A 10097-nucleotide genomic window follows, 5' to 3' on the forward strand; every position below is an offset into this window, starting at 1 on the left:
GATTTGTTTTGACTGGAAATAAGACAAATATTCTTGGTAAGATTTTGAGTTTTTGCAGTGCAAAACCCTAAAACAGTATAAGTCCACATTAAAATATTATGAGGACTAACTTCTTCGTCCCCAGAGTTGTGTTTGTCTTCATAACTCAGTGTAAAATCGACGTCCCCACAATGTAAAAACACCTGAATACTATTTACTTTGGGTTTCTTACTATACACCTTAGTTTACTTTTCAACATAGAGTCAAACTGATTCATAAATGAGCTGAAGTGTTTCCAGAGAACAAGGTCCAGGCTGCAGAGACACGACTAAAGGTTTAAGTTGTATATTTTCAGTGCAGTGTTTCTGTTACTTCTACTTCTCCTTCTTCATGTGCACACACAGTCCTTCAGCGACACAAACACACTGATGACTAATTCAGGTGGAGGAGGTGCAGCAGAAACACAAACTAATGAGGTGTCTGAGTCCAACAGATCGGCTGCAGAGAGGAAGCTAAAGTTGCAGAAGGAACACGAAGCAGGAAACGGAGATGGAGGCTCAGGCTCAGCAGCTCAATGTGAGTATCTCTGCACATTTATAGGATGAAGATGATTTTACTTCAGTGGATAATAGCTTACATTTTTTACTGTCTTTTAGTCTGAAACTTGTTGTATGCATTCAATAATTGCTTCATTGCATTCAATACAAACAAACATTTCCAAGCATAAGTTCCTTGTGTGACGGCGAGCAGCTTAAAAACTGAGTTTATTTTGTTAAGAAACGTCTAATTTCTAGATTATTTTATTAAGAAATTAGAAAAAAATGTTGTTTTGGTTTAACAAAGAACATGTGAACACATTTTAATGAAATAATTTGCCAAATTTCTGCATGAATCCTGATTTTTGTCATTGGGATTTTGACATTTATATGTTATTTTAATGTTTTTCTTTGCACGTCCCTGAGTGAAAATGTCCAAAAACACTGACACCTGATGCCTCAAATGAGATATAATACTGGGTCAGTAGTTGGATATCTTCAGAAACCCCACTCCCCTTCCCCTTCCCCCCGCCCCGACTCATTTACATTTATTTTCATTGGAGGTCATTGGAGTCATTTTTCAAATCAATGTGGAGGAAAAAATATCAACAAATTATATTTCGGATATGATTGGATGGTCCACACATCTGATAGGTCTCGAACTATTGATCAAACATCCATAAAACGCTTGTAATGATCTAATAAGTTCACTTCTTTATGCCCCCTTTCATTCAGGAGTTGCATTATTGTTATTTTTTGAATAGTTTTCTTTTCTTTTTGCAATGGATGAAACAAATAAACTAAACTAAACTGATATTTCATCTTCACCTCCAATTTATAACTATAAGAATAGACCAGTCACAATCAGTTTATTCTTAGTATTGGTATTAAACACTGTAATTAACAGTAGAGCCTGTAGGGGGCGCTGCTGTTATCTGTTTATATCTGTTTATCTCTGTTTAGTTCAACATTTTGGTAAATTGGCCTATTGCCATAATTTCCCTCATCAAACTCATCAAATACACAATCCAACAACTCCACAACGCTCTGGTGGACAAGTTGTGAGCTGCACATTCACCACGCTATGAGATAATAACACAACGTTACCACACAGAGTTGTTTTAGAGGGAAATTCATGCAAAACAGCTGATGCACGTTGCCTTCAGGGACAGTTTTTCATCAAGCAGTCTCTGTATTTCCCTCTAAAACAACTCTGTGTGGTAACGTTGTGTTATTATCTCACAGTGTGGTGAATGTGCAGCTCACAACTTGTCCACCAGAGCGTTGTGGAGTTGTTGGATTGTGTATTTGATGAGTTTGATGAGGGAAACCAAGAAATCCCATAATGAGCCTCCGTAGCGTAGCTCTGAGCAGCTCACGGCTCTGCTCCGCCATTCTAAAAATAGCTTGCACCGACAATTAAAGGTAACGAACCTACTGCTATGACTATAGGGATTATGGCAATGGGCCAATTTGCCAAAATGTTGAACTGTCCCTTTAATGCGACAAATCAAAACCAAAACCCGACACAGAAACTTTGTTTTTCTATTGATCTGATGGAAACTTTTTAAATCCAAACCAGACAGAGAGCAGGTGTAACGTTCCTGAGGCGATACAGGTAACTAATCTCTACTCAGTTGTCAGTGTGTGTGTGTGTGTGTGTGTGTGTGTGTGTGTGTGTGTGTGTGTGTGTGTGTGTGTATGTATGTGTGTGTGTGTGTGTGTGTGTGTGGTGTCTTCTGTCAGGTAGCTGTCTCCTGTCACCACGGTAACTGTCGTCGAGGGGAAGCTGTCTTTGTCCTCCACTTCCCAGCTTCCGTCCGTCCACTGAGAACATGTAATTAACTGATACCCTATCCCCTGTGTGTGTGTGTGTGTGTGTGTGTGTGTGTGTGTGTGTGTGTGTGTGTGTGTGTGTGTGTGTGTGTGTGTGTGTGTGTGTGTGTGTGTGTGTGTGTGTGTGTGTGTGTGTGTGTGTGTGTGTGTGTTGCAGGGCAGGTTGGGAGCTCGACATCTCTCCAAGATTAAGGAGGAGTCTGACGGCCCAGAGCACAGCAGGTAAACACAGCAGCTGATTGGCTGACGATGCCTTCGTGTGTCAGTGGGAATTTATCAAATCACTTTTAAGTCTTATTTTATCTATCTATCTATCTATCTATCTATCTATCTATCTATCTATCTATCTATCTATCTATCTATCTATCTATCTATCTATCTATCTATCTATCTATCTATCTATCTATCTATCTATCTACTTTTTTCATAGATCACCATTATAACTTGATTAAATTCCTTTAACTACAAAGTCAGTGTAATAACATGAGTTTTTATGTATTAAAGGGATAGTTCAACATTTTGGCAAACTGGCCCATTGCCATAATCCCTATAGTCATAGCAGTAGGTTCGTTACCTTTAATTGTCGGTGCAAGCTATTTTTAGAACGGCGGAGCAGAGCCGTGAGCTGCTCAGAGCTACACTACGGAGGCTCATTATGGGATTTCTTGGTTTCCCTCATCATCAAACTCATCAAATACACAATCCAACAACTCCACAACGCTCTGGTGGACAAGTTGTGACCTGCACATTCACCACGCTATGAGATAATAACACAACGTTACCACACAGAGTTGTTTTAGAGGGAAATTCATGCAAAACCACTGATGCACGTTGCCTTCAGGGACAGTTTTTCATCAAGCAGTCTCTGCAATTTGCCAAAATGTTGAACTATCCCTTTAAGGTTTTATATATTTACACCCTAATGCAGCTGTTTGACGTCACTGCAGAGTCTCAAAAAGAATATTTCCTATTTTCTCATGTAGCTATATTATAGTTAAGGAAAACAAATGTCTATGTTTTATTCATTTATGTTGTATTTATTGCACTGTAACTCAACATAATTTCACACTGGGATCAATAAAGTATCAGTTTGTGATTCTGGAAATGTAACATGTTAAACCATTAGTTTAAAGTTCAGTCAGTGAAGTATAGCAGATGTTGAGTTTATATATAAACAGAAGGTCAGACGAGGTTCTGTGAAAAACACATGGATATGATAACAGGAAGAAAAAAAAAACATCAGCTCAGCACTTTACAGGTTTTTACATTGGTTGACAACCGTGTTTTTATATATATATATATATATATACAGTATATATATATATATATATATATATATATATATATATATATATATATATATATATATATATATATATATATATATATAAACATGGAATAAAATCACATAAAACAAGATAAATACAGCGAGATATCAAATTAAAAGTTTGAATGGAAACATCCTACTACTGTCCACAGAGGAGTGGAAACTCGGTCGGGATCAATCTGATAACAGTGTGTGTGTGTGTGTGTGTGTGTGTGTGTGTGTGTGTGTGTGTGTGTGTGTGTGTGTGTGTGTGTGTGTGTGTGTGTGTGTGTGTGATACTCTCCACCGGAGCGCGACCTTGGCCGAGGGATACATTACTGTGAGCAGACACCGAGCAGACTGTAAACAAATCTGAATGGAAATTAGTTTACATGGAGGATCAGTCTGTATGTATGTGTGTGTGTGTGTGTGTGTGTGTGTGTGTGTGTGTGTGTGTGTGTGTGTGTGTGTGTGTGTGTGTGTGTGTGTGTGTGTGTGTGTGTGTGTGTGTGTGTGTGTGTGTGTGTGTGTGTGTGTGTGAAGTCCTGGTCTTACTCACGTTGTGGGGACCTCGATCTCTTACGCAGAATTATGGGGACAAAGACCACGTAAATCCACATAGTCCGTCATTACATTTCAAAGTGAGGACGTGTTTTAAAGGGATATGCCAACATTTTTTTTTTTTTTACGTGTCTTGCCTCACTCCTGAGTCCATGACCAGCAGATAGACACCATCCTTTCGACTGTGCGTGCACGTAACAAGGGAGATAGAGCCGTATCGCCCGTAATTAGCTTAGCTCAAACACTGGAAGTGTATAGGTAGTGTTAGCCTGCCTCCACCTAAAGTCGCTAATTAGCTTAGCTCAAACACTGGAAGTGTATGGGTAGTGTTAGCCTGCCTCCTACCCGAGTCAGAAGCTGATTTCATTTTAGCTCTAAACTCATGTAAATATATCACTTTATCCACATTTCAAACATTTTTAGCCGTTTAGATCAGCAGTGTGTCGTTCATTTGTCTAAATACCAGCTGTTTACAATTTTTTTTAAATTATAAAACAATTATTTATGTACTATAAAAAAAAATCTGTAAAATTAATACTTTTATTCTGCACCCTCTAGACATTCTGTGTATGTATTAGTTTTGAAAAATTAATTGTTCTGATGAAAAAGTTGTAGCTATAACTCTCCTGTTGTCCTGCTGTTTCCTTCCTCCATCCTTCCTTCTTTCCACAATCCTTTTTCCCTTCCTTCTCGCTTCCTTCCTTCCTTCCCTTCATCCATACTTCTTCTTCCTTCCTCTTTTGATCCAATTGACTCTGATCTATTCCCTATACCTCCATCTTTCTGTCCTTCCCTTTTCCCTTCCTTCTTTCCTCCCTTCCTTCCTTGAACAAATCTGTTCCATCCCTCCCTCTCTCCACCTTTCTTTCCTTCCTTTTTCCCTTCCTTCTTTCCACAATCCTTCTTTCTCTCCCTTCCTCCCTCCCTCCCTTCCCTTCCCTTTATCCTTACTTCTTACTTCCTTTTTGACCCAATATGTTCCCTCCCTCCTTCTATCTTTCCTTCCTTTTGCCCTTCCTTCTTTCCTCCCATCTTTCCCATTGTCCTTCCTTCCTTCTTTCCCTTCGTCCTTCCTTCCTTCCTTCCTTCCTTCCTTCCTTCCTTCCTTCCTTCCTTCCTTCCTTCCTTCCTTCCTTCCTTCCTTCAGAGTGAAGTTTGTTTTGAGTTGGATTGGAGCAAAGGACTCTGGGAAGTCGTGTCCTCATTAATAATGCAGCAGCCTGAGATGAGAATGTGTGTGTGTGTTCATTAGCGGTGCCAATCAGCTGCTGCTCGACAACATCCCGACATGATGAGGTGAAATACGAGCTCATCACTCTCTCTCTCTCTCTCTCTCGGTCCGTCAGCAGCTGCTTCCTGCCTCCCATCGTGCAGCAGCCGCTCACCGCTGCAGCTGCAGGTAAACCAGGTGTTGCTCAGGTGCAGGTGCAGCGGCGTCAGTCTGAGCCGGCGTCGCTGGCTCTGTACGAGCAGCAGCAGAGGAAGGAGGAGGACAGGAGGACTCTGCTGGAGGAGGTAACGCTTCATTTTATCATAACAACACAAGAGCTGTGGGTTAAAACTGCTCCCTCTACAGGTCACAGTGAAACACTTTATCAGTTCAAATGTATAAAAGTGTAGTGTTGTAGGCTACTGTATTTCATATTTCAGTACTTTATTTTAAATGTTTTTCAAATGATACATAGTTCATGATTTCGTATTTTTTTTCCCATCTACATCAGCAGTATTTAAATGTTATTTGGATAGCCTATAATTTGAGTAGCCAGTTCAATATATGAAAAAAAATCGGTAACCCTTTAGGGGTGTTCACACCAAACGCGATGCTGCGTTGTCGCGCGTCGAGATTACATGTAAAGTCAATGCACAGACGCGATTAGCCGCGACGCGATGCCGCGAAAATCGCGTCAACGCGCGAGTTGAAAATATTGAACTTTTGCGGCGACAGCCTATCAGCGTTGAGATTCTGACACAACAATACACTGCTACTCACCGGGGACAGATGGACAGGCACTCCGCAGCTGAAATGAAGCGTCTGTAAAACTTTAACTTAGTTGGTGTCCTGCCTGGAGATCCTGGCACCAACCCTAGCAAGCAAGTCCTCAAACTGAGCAACAGTCAGTCTGAAGTAGGTACAACGGCCGCGACGCCATACGTAAACAGGGCTGAGCGGAGTTTTTTTTACCTGCTACACCAGGACCAGGACGTCAAGGATCAGCTTCACCTCGTCCATTGTCAAGCCTACGGTAAAATGAGTGCACTTTATGTGTCTCAACACATTTTTACATCCGTCCTGTTAGCTGGATTGACAGTAGAGGGGAGGGGAGGGGGGACGCGATGACGCGAATTTACACAAAATGGTCACGCGTCAAAACACGAGCGATAGCGCGACGGATTCTCATTTGTCGCGCGAAAAAATCGCGTTCATCGCGTTTGGTGTGAACACAGCTTTTAAGTTACAGGCTGCTAATTGCATGATAATGTCAAGAAATAGCCTAGAAGTAACGGTCAAGTTCAAAAAAATTCTTGAAGAAAGTGGCAAAATTTCTCAAAAAGTGGTAAAAATTTCTCCCAAAAAATAAAAAATAAATAAAAAATAAAAAATAAATTCTGGAAAAAACTCGTACAATTTCCCCAAAAACTTTTATACATTTCTAGAAAAAAAAGTCTAAAAAATAAAAAAAATTCTAGAAAGTGATAAAATTTCTCAAAAAGTGGTAAAAATGTTTCCCAAAAAGTAAAAATAAAATAAAAATTCTAGAAAAAAGTGGTAAAATTTCAAGAAAAAGTTGGGAACCCCCTTGAACCCTCTCAAGGACCCCTGGGGGTCTCCGGACCCCACTTTGAGAACCACTGCACTAAATCACAATATCTGAACGTATAATAACAGTATGGCAAGGCAAGGCAATTTTATTTGCATAGCCCATTTTTACAAACAGTTTGTCTCAAAGGGCTTTACATGGCATCGTAACAACATCCTCTGACCTTAGACCCTCACATCCACTGAGGAAAAACTCCATAGAAAACCCTTTTAACAGGAAAAAAAATATGAGAAACCTCAGGGTGAGCAACAGACACAAGACGGGCAGACATGCAATAGATATGATGTTTTTTTTAATGCTACTTAACAGTTTCCCACAATGCCACGTTGACAACAGAGTTTGCAGATTACTGTAATGTTTGTGTGTTTCAGTTGGGTCGTATCGAGGCCGAGCTTCGGGAGACTCTGCGTCTGGACATGGAGCGACAGCAAGAGGCCGAATTCCTGCGTCAACAGGAAAACAAGCTGCTGTGGAAAAACCTGAGTTACCTGAGTCTGAGCCAGCGAGTCGCCAAGTAATGTTTGTCTCATTGCAGTTGTCATGACACTTAGCACATGCAAGAATGAAATTGTAAATATTCAATGGAAAAACTTCAAATTCAGAATGACGCATTGCATATTTTTACATTTATATGATCTGAAATCCAAAAGTGAGAAAAATGTATTTATCTTACAATGACAATGAAACTCAAACAGAACGTCCGCTGCACTTTTAATCACTTCATTCGAATTTTATTGAATCAATTTTCTTGTCAGTTCAAGTTTCCTCTGTTAGTCTGAAAATATTGAAGAGCAACAGCTGTTGGAGTCGGGATGTGAGGAACTGAGCTGAATGATGCACAAAAAAAGAGTTTTTATTTACCCAAAATGAAGCAAATAACAGTTTGCAAAATATGCAATAAAGTTCTTGGCCCATAAAAGAGGTGAAGAAGGAGTGTCAGCTTTGGAAAGATGGAACAGAAATAAAGGAAGAAAATGAATAAGTGACCAAACAAACTGGAACTTATAAACATATAATTGCAAACATTGTGGTGTCAGCATCGATTAATCAGTGTGAAACCCTAAAAACCTTCTGTCGTTATCTCCACAGACCCTGGGTCAGCAGCTACTTCAGGAAGTTCCCCATGCACATCTACTGTCTGCCCGTACAGGCCGCCAATCACAAGGGCAGGAGGCGGGGCCTGAAGAAGAGGAGATGAAGAAGTAGAAATGTAAAATATCTTGAAAATATTTCTATTTTGACTTGAAATTGAAATTGCAAAATTGAAATTTCACTCATTATCTCCTCCCCCTCATGTGGACTAAGGGCTGGGAGAAGTTTCAGAGTCCTCCGTGGCTTCTCTGAGTTACAGGGGGTCTCGGCGTAGCAGTGCATAACGGTTGCAAATGGATACCAACTGTCTTCGTAACAAAAAGACACACCAAAATACATCCAAATACCTCCATGTTGCTCGTATGTAATGTCCGTCTTGTATTGAAGCCCCGAAATGCGAAATTGTCCCAAGAAAAATAAAGGGACAACGAGGAGTTTCTATTTGGTTTTTAAAAAGTCTCACGTTAATGTGGATGAATCTACGTTACCACTTGTTAATGGGCCCATTTTCGATAAATATATGGTTTTGTCTCTAATGGTTATTTTGTTATTATTAGTGGTGGTGGAAATGCTGGGCGAGCCGAATTTCCTCGTTGTCCCTTTAAATAAGTCTATTTTTCAAGCTTGTTTGTAGCGTTCCCAGTTCGTCAAATTTGGACGAACCAGGAAGAGGAGCTTCCGCTACAAAACAAGCTTAAAACATAGACTTATTTAATTTTTTTTGGAACAATTTCTCATGTTGGGGCTTCAATACAACATTACATTACATTACATACGAGCAGCATGGAGGTATTTGGATGTTTTTTGGTGTGTCTTTTTGTTACGAAGACAGTTGGTATCCATTTGCAACCGTCATATGGACATGCACTGCTACGCCGAGACCCCCTGTAACTCAGAGAAGCCACGGAGGACTCTGAAACTTCTCCCAGCCCTTAGTCCACAGACATGAGGATGAGTAGATAATGAGTGAAATTTCAATTTTGGGTGAACTACCGGTATCCCTTAAACTGAAAAATACATTTGGTCTCCTCCAGGTATCGTTATCTCCCACTGTCCTTAAAGTGACATCTTCATCTTCTGCAGCACGAGAAGAAGAATCATCTCTATAATTTAATTTCTAGTATTTATGTCCTCGTGTGACTGCAGAGGGAACAGTCGAAAACCACTGGACCGACTTTAAATGCTGCTGAGTCCACAGAAACAGTCGGTGGCTTTTACAGTTAATTTGACTGGTGCCTCTAAAAGTACGAACTGGCCTCAGACTGGACTCTGTGGTTTCAAATGGTCCGATGCTCTTTTCCAAAAACCATCTCAAAGATAAATTCTATTTTATGAAATTATGGCAGATTAACAAGTTCCTACTGTGAATGTAAGGAGGACTGACAGCGCCCCCTTTTGGATTTACTGTGGAATAGTATGTGTTTGAGGCTTTTGTTTTCCTTATATGGATTTATTCTGAACTCTGGTATTAGCTGAAATATGAATAAGTTAGTTAGAAGTTAGACAAACATTAGACACCTTCATTTACTGCTGAGGATCATGTGGCATGATGCAAAAACATCTACTGAACACTTAGACTGTATTATTTGCATATGTGAATTTCTTGTTTTCCCTAGTGTTTTAATGAATGTTGAGACAATTCTGTGAATAAATGGTGTTTTTCAATATTTTCAGACATTTTATATCAATCATTACAGACAAAACATATCAAATGCATTGATTATGAAATGATTTGATGACTGCAGCCTCACACCTCTTCTAAGATAAAGGACAGAGCACAATTTTACAGTTTGTTCATTTGGAAAGGGACAGTGTAGATTAATAAAACATCGTTAAAATGTAAATGAATAATAATAAATGAGAAATATATATACAAACTGTCCAAATAAAGTCTTAGGAAAATATTTTGCGTCTCAGAATTTACACCAAATACAGGCTTTTCAACAGACAGATAGGAGTGCCTTGTTT

Source organism: Trachurus trachurus (genome assembly GCF_905171665.1).
Source record: "Trachurus trachurus genome assembly, chromosome: 23".
NCBI lineage: Eukaryota > Metazoa > Chordata > Actinopteri > Carangiformes > Carangidae > Trachurus > Trachurus trachurus.